This window comes from Pagrus major, chromosome 6, assembly GCF_040436345.1.
Source record: "Pagrus major chromosome 6, Pma_NU_1.0".
NCBI classification, from domain to species: Eukaryota; Metazoa; Chordata; class Actinopteri; order Spariformes; family Sparidae; genus Pagrus; species Pagrus major.
The window spans coordinates 16,632,442-16,643,990 of NC_133220.1; positions in this window are offsets into that span (position 1 = coordinate 16,632,442).

The window sequence follows — 11,549 nt, forward strand, 5'->3', positions numbered from 1 at the left end:
CACTGTATCGAGAGTTCAACATGCTTGCAAAATCAAAACATGAATCAAAATGCCAGGGAAAATCTGGCCCTCGTTGCAATCCCCCGTTAATCAGCGGCGATAATGTTTTGCTAAACTCTAATCTCATCTGTGAATATTAATAAGGGCTCTGAGGGATCTCAGGCGAGTGACGGGGGAGCGCTGGTGGTGCAGGTCTAAAAAAAAAAAATGGCCAAACCATCGAGACAGATTGTTAAAGCACTCAGCTCTCACTTTGGCTGTCTTTGTTTCCCTCAGTGGCTCTTCAGTGTGAAAGCAGTACGTGGCTGTGTTTCAGTAACAGCAGAGAGTTTTTGTCAACAAACCACCATTTGGCATGCAACACCTACACCGACACACAAACACACACACATGGGTGAACACAATAAGATGGCATGCATGAGATTAGAGAGTGTACCCTCTCTGCACAGTGAAGCCTTTTTCTTCTTGCACGTTTGAGTGTCCCAGGATGATTAGGAGTGATATCTCTGAAGGGCATCAGGAATGTTTACAGCCCATGTAGCCTTTGAGAATCGATAATGACATGAAGACCCTGGGCAGGTTAATGGTGTGTGAAGGGACTGTTATGTATAAAACCCAGATTGTTGCTTGTAGAAATGGTGCATGCATCACATCGGTGTATTGAAGTCTGACTGCTGTGGCTGATCCGAGCCCGGCCCGTGACCCTTGTCGAGATGCGCGTCAAATAAGCAGAATCAATCATGGAGACAGTGTCCGGCCATTACAGACCAAATGAGATGACCGACGCAGTCAGCCCTGTGGGTGTGCCTTGATTTAACAACATATTAAAAAAAACATTGATGACAATGGCGGACGAGTCGTGGGTGTGTTCTGAAACGCCCGGGTTAAGTAATCATAACGATAAAGCATAATGGAAAAAGGGTAAAAGCACCCTGAGATCAGCACCGAGGGGCAATCGTAGCCTGCTTTTTGTGGCTAACCAAGTATGGTTTGGTTTCTGGCGGGGGCATCCCTGGCTGATGGGACATGCAACCCCTTGGAGGTGAAATTTATTGGTATGGATTTTGTGCTGCTACTGGTGCATTGAATCAGTGTGACCAAGCAGGCGGGCAGAGGGAAATGGGGCTGTTCTGAGAGTGAATTATACGCAGTCACACACTCAATTTACCCCTGCAAACCTAGTTAGGGAGGGAGCACACATGGAGGCATCGCAGACATGCTGTGGGGCGGCATGTATGAACGCTGACACGCGTGCGTCCGTAAACACGTGCACTCCACATTAGTTAACCGGATTAAGGACATTAAATCGAGACAAAAATTAAATCCAATTCCTCATTTGTGCAATAAATTGAATACATTTCCGGCAGTGACGTGAAATGTTTCACTACTCTGAAACATAAAATGAAAGATAAATAGGGGCCTCGTCAAATGAATCCAACCATTACTGATTAAAATATAGGTATCAGCTAGCTTGTGTCATTAATTTCCAGTAAGAACAAATACTCCTCATGCATATTAAACCTCAACTCTACGCCAGCCCGCCATATAATTGACCGTGTTACAGCCGGCAGCCCCGCAGACAGACAGTGGAGAACTGGGTTGCCAGGCTGTTGTGTTTGATCTGGATGACTGTGTTGAAACCTCTTTATGCCAGTTTATATAAAATATTCATCTTCATTTCGCAGGCCATGAATCATCAAGGTGTTTCTGGCCCTCCGCCCCCTGCTCCTGTCCTGTGGCGGAGCAGACAGCTGTTTGAAATTAGACACCAGATTGTGTTACTTAAACCGCTTGCAGGAGTGATGCTGATCGCTCCCTAACCCAGCAAGCAATCTGTTAGCGTGCTGAATTGTGGGAATGTGATCATGAGTGTGCTCTTGTAGTATTTAAAGCCTGGCCTGCCTCCCAAACTTGCTTGAAAAGATACATACGCTACTACATACTGGATTACACTAGAGAGATAAACACACTAAATAATTAAATTGACATTTTATACACATCTTATGGAAGGAAGCTCTGACTTTTTTAAACAAAATGATCAGTTTTACTACTTAATGACAGTTTTTTGCTTCATCTGTCCATTAACGAGCACGTTTAATCTTCTGCCATGCTGGCGGCTCTGTGAGGCTGCACTCGAGCACAGCCGTGCTTGGAGCTAAACACTATCGTCAGCATGCTAACATGCTCACAGTGTCAGTGTTAACATGCTGATGTTCAGCAGGTATAATGCTTACCATGTAAAACCATCTTAATCTGCTGTGTTAACATGATGATATTTGCTAATTAGCAGAATAAACAAAGTACAGCTGAAGCTCTGATGATGGTGCAAACAGGCAGTTAAACAAATTTTTAATCATAATCCATCCAACAATTGAGATAAATTTCACTTAAAAATGACAAAATTACTCTGAAGGTGATGCTAGAGGAAGAGCGGAGGACTCACCAATCCATCATGGTTAAAAACATACCAGTGTGACAGCAGCCAAAAAAATATTGAATGTAGAAGTCTTCTTATTCCAAGTCACGAATGATTTTGTAAATAGGTCCCATATTGTGCAAATATTTTTAGGGTTCATACTTTTTATTTTGGGTGTCTACGAGGAAATGTTTACATGCTTTAATGTTTAAAGACACATTTGTTATACTGTCCATTGCTGGAGCCATCTATTCACCCTCTGTTTGAACACTTTTGCCATTGTTCCATTGCATCTGCCAGCCTGGCTCTACTCAGTTTACTCGGCATGGCAGCCTGGCGTGGCTGGGATTTTGCATTTCCACCACAACTGGGCTACCTGCTTGAACGCGCTTGTCCCAGTCCCTGTAGTACTATCAAAGAATCACTGCTAACAAAGTAGCTCCGTAATTCAGATACAAACACGTTTCATTTACTATAAATTCTTCACAATAAAAGCCCCCCGTTATTTAGTTATTGAAAAGCTTTTATGATGAAGCAGCATCACAGGAAAAGTTGTGTTTTCACCAGCAGTTACTAAACATGACTCCTGAAACAGCTGAAAGCAAACAGGACGAAACAGTAAAACTCAGCAGGTGTTTAAAAGCACAAACAGGACGAGAGAAACTAAAGAGATTCGAGATTCAAATCTATTTGAGGGGGAGACGAGGGGTTGTTACTTGTTGGCTGCAGTCGCAAGACATCACTGCAGCCCGCTTGGAGGCAGGGCTAGCGCCCGCAGCTCGGCTCTGCTCGCCACAGTAAAACTGGAGATGGAAAAGCAAATCAGCGCGGTTCGGTTTGACTCAGCGCAGCCAAACATATTTTGTTTCTGTCTCTTTAAGGCCCCCCTCCCAAACAGCCCAGTCTGCTCTGATAGGTCAGCTCTCACAGGCCTGAGCAGGCAACGCCCACTGTGTTTCGTCACACACAGGCACAGTTTCTGAATACACACTGGGTGCATTATTCTTTGGATTAAGCATTTTTTTCTGTATAGAGCACCTAGACATAATCATAAAAAACAGGAAATCTCACTTTCCACAACATGGGACCTTTAAATATTACCGATCATTTGGAAAGTAAAAACAATATCGTTATATCGACTAGTTAGTGGGTAACTTTTTGTTTGCTTTTTGTCTTTTGTATTCAAATTATGTTGTAATATGTTCTGTCTATATGCAGTTTATTTCTTCATCGACCTGTTTATTTTCTTCCTATATTTTTTTCTCAGTCTTATTATTTTTATCTCTTATTCTGTCATTGTAATATTCAGAGGATTTAATGATTTATGGCCAACTATAGAGTCGTGACCTCTCTGGTGATGATGTAATATGCTGTTCATTACATCTATTATTATTATTAATTTTCTATTGTTTGGTTTTTACTTATCTCTGGGCCTGTACTTTTGTGGTTGTTTTGTAGATTTATGTAGTATTATGTAGATTGCCTTGTATAGATTCTGTATCACCACCCAATGCAAGTCAACCTCAAAGTCAGTGCGTCATTAATGAATGGTAATAAATCTTTATTGCTGCAGCTGCAATACAGCTAATATGTTTTATAACTTAACTTTAATAACTGCAGTTAATAAGCCACGAGTTTCTGTCATAAACCGGATCTGCCTCTGTATTTCTCTTATTGAGACAAAAACATAAAAAGTGTCAGGGTTAGTTTATTTTCCATTGCCCATCTTATCTCTGGTAAACTATTTTTCTTGTTATTTTTCTATTTCACTTGTGTTCTATTGATTTTTTATCTCATTCTAATCATGTTTTTCATCAGTTTTTTACGTGGTGATTATCTCAGGTTAATGAGATTTGGCCCTCATTTGATTGGTTGTAGCAGCATTTAATATAAAAGATGTTGCTGATTTTGTTGCATATTGATTTGACACCATGAATTGTCTCTATAATAAACTCAGTGCAGTCAGTGAAAGTCAACCATTTCTTTTGCATGACTTACCCCCCCCCCCCCCCCCCCCCAAAAAAAAAACCCTCTTTATTCAGGATCATATAAGTTGTAGCTGTTTCCAAAATGTTTACCTTGCTGTGTCTCAGGGGAGGTTCATTGATCTTCTTTTTCTGAATTTGAACAAATTACCACTGACGACTGAAGACTTGTTACTCATTCCATCAATAGTTACTCTGACGATGGGTTTAGCATTAGTCAATACTGTGCAATTACAGTCAGGATATGATGCCAAATGATAATCCACCAGTGGCTGTCTTGTAAAATCAATCAGATCACTGAAGCCCAGAGACAATAGTTGTGAGATGACTGGTGAATACTGTGGTCTACTCAGGACGAGCCGGGGCTTTGATAGATGGTCGTATTCTCTGAAGCGGGCAGGGAACAGATTGTGATTAATTCTCTAACAGAGCGATTTGCAGGAAGTAGTAAAAAAAAAAAAAAAAAATTGCTGCAGTTATTTCCCCTCCTTTTTTTTCTCCTGTTAATGGTGTGTGTGTGTGTGTGCGACCACAGTATGCGCCTTAATGCATCTTTTCATTTTCTGCACACTGAGCCGAGCGGTTGTAATGCAAATCACAAAGCCACTCACTCAGTCAGTCCGGCCTCCTTATCATTTTTAGTGATCCTCTCATAATGACGTTTAAGAAGAAAATGAATAAGTGTCCCACACTGACAGCCAGTTTGGAAAGCATTTATTCAAAACAGATGAAAGGGATCGAAATGACACACGAGCTAATCAAAACTGGATATTAAGTATTGAATTCAAGAAGGCCTCTCTCTCAACAGTCAATTCTTATAAAGCTCTTTAATGTTTGGTTACATGAATCAAACTCGTATTAACCTCCAGCCCTGTTTCTGCCGCCAGCATTCGCTGCTCACTCTGATTGTCACAGAGCCTGCAAGCTGTGTTTTACGTCTAAATGTGTGTGTAAAACAGACAGCGTTTTAGTATTGGTAAATGTGGCTTGTTTATCCTTCAAAAGAAACCATTAGTCAAACAAACAAAGAGCAGTATGTGAGCAGACGTTACTGGCAGAAGCATTAAAATCCACTGCAACTCTCTGCCAGGTTAGTAATTGCTCTTTTTATGGTGGTAATTATTTCCTCTAAGGTGCGCACTGTTGCACACTGCAATTATACATGTGCTGCTATCTCTCTGTGGAAGGGGATGTGGGTGGAGAGATGTGGGAAGTATTCTGAAAAATTTTACATTTCACGAGTGCGTGTAGGTGTGTGTGTGTGTGTGTGGGTGCGGGTGTATGTGAGTGGGATGTGCAGTCAGAGAGAAAGGAAAAAAATTGAAGCTGCTGAGATGTGAATTGATGCACACTTTCTAGCAAGACAACAAAACAACAAAAATCAAACGACGGAGTGATGTGGCTCCATTTTTCTGATCTGTTTTGTGTATTCCTGCCTTCAGTGAAGTCGTCTCGTCTCTTCAGTAACGCAACCCTGCTGAATGGCACTGTACAGAGAAGCCAGCATGTAAGCATGATAAGGCCAATAACCTACGATTCATATTCCTGTTTCCTTTTCTCTCTGCATCTCTTCTCACAGTTGTTTTTTTTCTCTCTCTCTCTCTGTTTGCTCCAGACAGTGTGACCTACAAGACCAGGCTGGAAAACGCCATTACACAAACACCTCTCACAGATAAGGTCTCCACTGGGAAGCGGTGCAGACAGCGTTTCCTGATGTTTCTCAGACAGTGTGAGGACACGGGAGGCTCTGAGCGGGAGAACAGAGGGCAGAAATTCATATGGATGATTCTGCTAAAATGCAGCCGCCGCAGCAGCAGCGGTTTCAGCTGATCTAAGGAGAAGAACTCATATTTGCATATTATTCATTGAAATGATTATCTGCACCTTAGTGCCAGTGAGTGAAAGGTACAAGTGTCCAGGTCTAGTCTACTTACCGCTCAAAGGGATTCACAACACTCACATTCACCCATTCATGTAACTACTCATACAATAATGGCAGAGGCTGCGATGCAAGGTGTCGACATGCTCATGGGGAGCAACTTGGGGTTCAGTATCTTACCCGAGGATGCTTCTCAGTGCAGCTGGGTTATCCAGGGAATCGAACCACCGACCTTCCGATTAGTGGACGACCTGCTCCACCTCCTGAGCCTTATTGTAGATTAAGAGTTATATTAAAGGTTTTAAAGATTTTTGGACATGACTTTGAAGGACTCAACAGGCCAGAATTCAAAATAAAGCGGACAAGACACAGCAACCGTTCTTTTTTGCCCGTAATGGGTGTAAACTCAACTGTAGAAAAACACACGACTAAGATGTTACTTAATTTATTCAGTGCTTTCCCATTTATTCACATTTATCAAAAATACATTGCCATCAGCACACTCACAGTATGTCAGCCAATAAGTGATAATAAATCGCAGCAAAGAACTGCCAAAGATGCAGTATGCCTTAAAATACCTGCTTTGGTTACCACAAACACGGCTGGAGATGTCCCAACTTCCAATCAAATATCTGTTTTTTTGGCAACACCGGCATAAAATGTCCTGAGGTCTCCTCTAAAATATCCAGTGGTTTCACACTCATATGCTGAAACACAGTCTTGAACTGCAATCTTCGACTTGCGACTGATTTGATAAACAAACAAACTGACCTTAAAGGACAACGCAATCTCATACTGTTTTACTTTGTTTATATTTGGCGGACCCCGCCACCCTAACCCTTCAAACAGTGTTCTGAGACCTTATTTTCCTCTGAGAACATCTTGTTTGTTCAGTGTCTGAGTTTCTATTACTACCTCATTAATATCGTGAATATTAAAATTCAGAGTTTGAATTTCTTCTCCAAAACTACATAGTGCACCTTTAATAAATCATCGGGCAATTAAAATACTCCAAACAACACAAAATAAATACTCAGTTACATCACCGTCAGTGAACGAATGTCACTTTCAACCTCAGCCTGATCCTGGCAGCAACAGTCAGAGCCGACAGAGCATCTTATCAATCACTCAGTGGTTGGATGGGAGGAGATGTGATAATCGACTCTTCCTTTATCTGGTACGCTATCATAACCTAATTCTGAGGGATAACATCTCCTGGGAAGACTCTTTCTGTCGTCACACTGCTCCACATTCCCATTCAGCTCAACCGGAAGCTATATTTATCCTAATTTTTTTCCCCCTGCATTTGGAGGATTTGTAATCATCATTCAACCTGAGATTTACTGAGCAGCTGCCAATTAACCTGACTCCCCTCTCTCTTTGACCTCATCAGCATGCCATTAAACTCACACGGTCACCAGGGCCCTGTGCTGTATCACAAACCTGTGCAGACAGACAGAGACTGAAGGTGTGGAGGTAAATTTGTGCCAAAAATGTCGTTGTATGTGAAGGAAGGTGTTGGTTTTAAGAGTTTTTCAGTGTGTGTGTGTGTATGTGTCAGTGCAATTGAGTTGAGCGAGGTCTCGAGGTAATTCAGCCTTCACTTGAGTTTATTCTACGGTGTATCTAAATTCTGTCCAACCTCTGTCCACCTCTCTCCAGCGACCTCTGATGTGTTGAATCTCATTACTCTGTGTGTGTGTGTGCGTGTGTGCGTGTGTGTGTGTGTGTACCCTTTACGTATGCGTGCGTGCTGCATGTGTGTCCGTGGATTGTAATGCATTAGCTCGCTCCTCCCAGCGGAGTGCCAGTCTAAACTAAGCAGCGTGATGATGATGCTCTCTGTGAGCTGACACAACTCATTTGGCCAGGAGGAGCTGATCTACACCAGCGCTGCTCATTTACAGTAGGGGAGGGGGGAGGGAGGAGGAGAGAGGTGGGAGAGGAGGAGGTAGGGGAGGGTGCGGGGGGGGGACTGTATGTCTGTATCCGCCTCACCCTCTTGTCCTTGTCTGGGTATGAACAGGACTGGTAGAGAGAGAGAGAGGACACAACTTGAGCATCATCTGTTGAACGCCTTGTGGTGGGCTGGAAGAATATTTAATGCTGATGAACAGTCTTTTCATAGTGACATGTGAAGGTGGGTAGACGCCCTTAAAGTATAAGTTCACCCAAAAATGAACATTCAGTCGTTATCTACCTAGTCCACAAAACATTTCTGGAGCTTCACAGCAAAACAGCGTTGCAGCCGAAGCAGATGGAGAGTTGTTTTAAAACATAAAAAAAAAAAAAAAATGAAAAGAAAAACATAAAATTGTTCAATACAGCTTGTCTGAGAGTTTGACTATGCGAGTGTGAAAATATTGTCTTTTCGAATCAATCTGCGACTTCGGGGCTTCCGGTGACTTGGATCATGCTGGATGAGTCCAAGTTAATCCTCAAGTTACAGAGTGAGATGTGAAAATATTCCAGCTCTACACGCCATTTTTCACCTGCTGCTGGTGTCCGACTCTGTCGCTTCTCTCCAGCTGCACGCCTCTCCTGCCTGCTGTGTCTTGTCTTCCCTGAAGTCGCCATGGTGACTTCACTGGCTCCACGGCTAACTGAGCCATGAGCTAATTAGCTAACAGTAGCTAGCTACAGCCAAGCGTAGGTAGCAAAGAGCAGCAGTTGTCGGTTACTCTGGTAACATGCCGCCCCCTGCGTTTTTGGAGCAACCTTCAGATTCTGGCCATATTCTACGAACTACACCTTTAAGCTAAATTGTTTATTATGGAGGTCACAGTTAAAGGTGATGTTATATCGGACTGGCTTATATCGAGAGGTGTTTCTAATTTTTCATCCCTCCCATGCACATAGATGAGGAGGGTGGAATATTCTAAACGCATCTGAATGTAGCTCCATACAACAGCACCATTAAATGTGACCTCAGTGCTAAAACATCTAATTTATTTAATACCTCTGTGTCGGGGTTCACCACAACTGAATATCACAGGCATCGTAAAAGAAGCAGAGCTGTTGTCGATGACATTAGACTCTACAGGTGCTCAAAATAAAGTGGACACCGAGTGTAAATCTATTTATCACTCGACACAAATAAACCACCTCTGTGCCTCATTAAATATAGGCCCTGCAATAAATACCACGTCTGGTTTTTAATACCTTTTTTTATTGTCACACTACAGCTCCATGAATACTCATCAAGTTTGTTTTCTTTTTTTCTCTTAAGTTAGTCAGCGAAATGTTTACCTCCCCTCACTCCAGCCCGCCAAACAAAACCCTCAGAGAAAGATAATAAGAACGTATTAATGCGATGACCCCTGTGGTGTCATCTTATAGCTGAGTCTCTGTCCTGTTGTGCCACCTCGGAGGTGTGTCTGTTTAATCTGTGCCTCTCCATTGCAGTAACTCAGTGCACCTGGGCCCAGTGTGCTGAAGTTACTTTAACTCCTGCAGTAGACTCTCTCTGTGCTCCGGCCCTCTCCACAGGCGCACCGCTGGTTTGGTAATTGTATCCTAAGTTTATCCTTTTTACATTTGACAACACATTCTTCACTCATGCACTATTTTCTGGTTTCCTCCCTCCTCTACAACAGTACACTGAATTTGTTTGGGTTGTATACAAAACAGGACAGTCGAGAATGTCATCTTCGTCAGGCTTCGGGAAACACTGACCGACATTTTTCACCGTTTTCCGACCCACTAGCAAATAACAAACAGATTAATTGACAATGAAAATAATTGTTAGTTGCAGCCCTAGTTTTGGGACAATATACACAAAGGAATATGAAGTATCATTATATTTCAATTCTATATTACATCTAACTATGTAGTTTTGAAAAGAAGACAAAGAGTTTAAGAATAACCTCCTTAGTAATTATTAGAGAGGTCACAGCAAAAACAAACAAACATGTACAACATATGAAACGATGTGTTTTTTATGGACAAAGGTAGATGAAACGGTTAGATTGATACACTGCATGAAATCTGTTCAGTTTTTTGTCACTTTGTCAGCAATTCAACTACTTTATTCTAATTCATGAGGCTGTATTGTTTTGTTGTTTTTATTTAATGTGTGATTGTGATATTGCATACTAGCCTGAAATCCTGTTGTTGTGTTATTTCATTAATGCTTTGCCATGGAGAGTATTGGGTATGGGATATTGTTGGACCTGATGTTTTTATTTAATCAGGCAATGTTATTTCATGTACTTGTGTTGTGATATTGAAGATAATAAACTAACTGGCTTCCTAACTGGCCATTCGATGTGAATAAATACTTGGCTCCTGTGTATCACTGAAGCTATTGTTCATCTGATAAGTTGCCATGATTATCGCTGGCACTCCTATAGGCTGACTGTTTATTTGTGTAATGAGTCAAATTAAACATCCGGCCAAGCAAACTACAATCTTAATGAGGCAGTATCGTGTAGGAATCAAGATCAGTGGCCCTGACACCATGTTACACCATCTCTGCTTCCCCATCTTTTCTCGTTGTTACAGGAAAAATAAAAACAGAGATGCCGAGAAACAAAGTGTTTAGCTGGAAACGGCTCAAACGGGAAAAAGGCTTCCCATTAGCACTGGTGAGATAAAATCCAGTTGGAAATTGTATTACTGAAGGAGTCTGGCAGTTTCATATGCGCAGGGCAGTCACCGCACAACACAGCTCAGGACACCGAGGCATGTTTCAGTGAATTTTACTATTTCAATCTTGTCTGGGAGGTCAAAAAAGTGCAGCAAATAGAAGGGACGATATATTAGTGCTGCTTTATTACACAGGTCTGTAAATTCCTGTCCTCTGAAGTTTCCTGGAAGGAACTATATTAAGTTATGGCACTATAATTACAGATTATAGATAGATTAAGCTACTTTATCTTCTCTCTTTTAAACAGAACACAGCAGGTCAGCTGGATGTGCAGAAGTCTGAAATGTGTCTCCAGGGAAGCATACAATTCAAAGGTCCTTTATTATGCTCATTTGCAGGTTCATACTTTTAATTTGGCTGTCTACTAGAAATGTTCAAAAAACACAATATTTCTCTCATACTGTCTGTTGCTGCAGCACTTCTATTCACCCTCTGTCTGAGTACTCTGTTTAGGTGTATGTCTCTGCAATAACCCCCCTGCCCAAAAGTCCAGTCTGCTGTGATTGGTCAGCTGTCACATGCCTGAGCAGGCACCACACACCTCTTTTACAATCACTGCTGTGCTGGGGGCGTTTGAAGGCACCATTTCTGAATACAGCCTGTGTGCATTTCTCTGTGGAT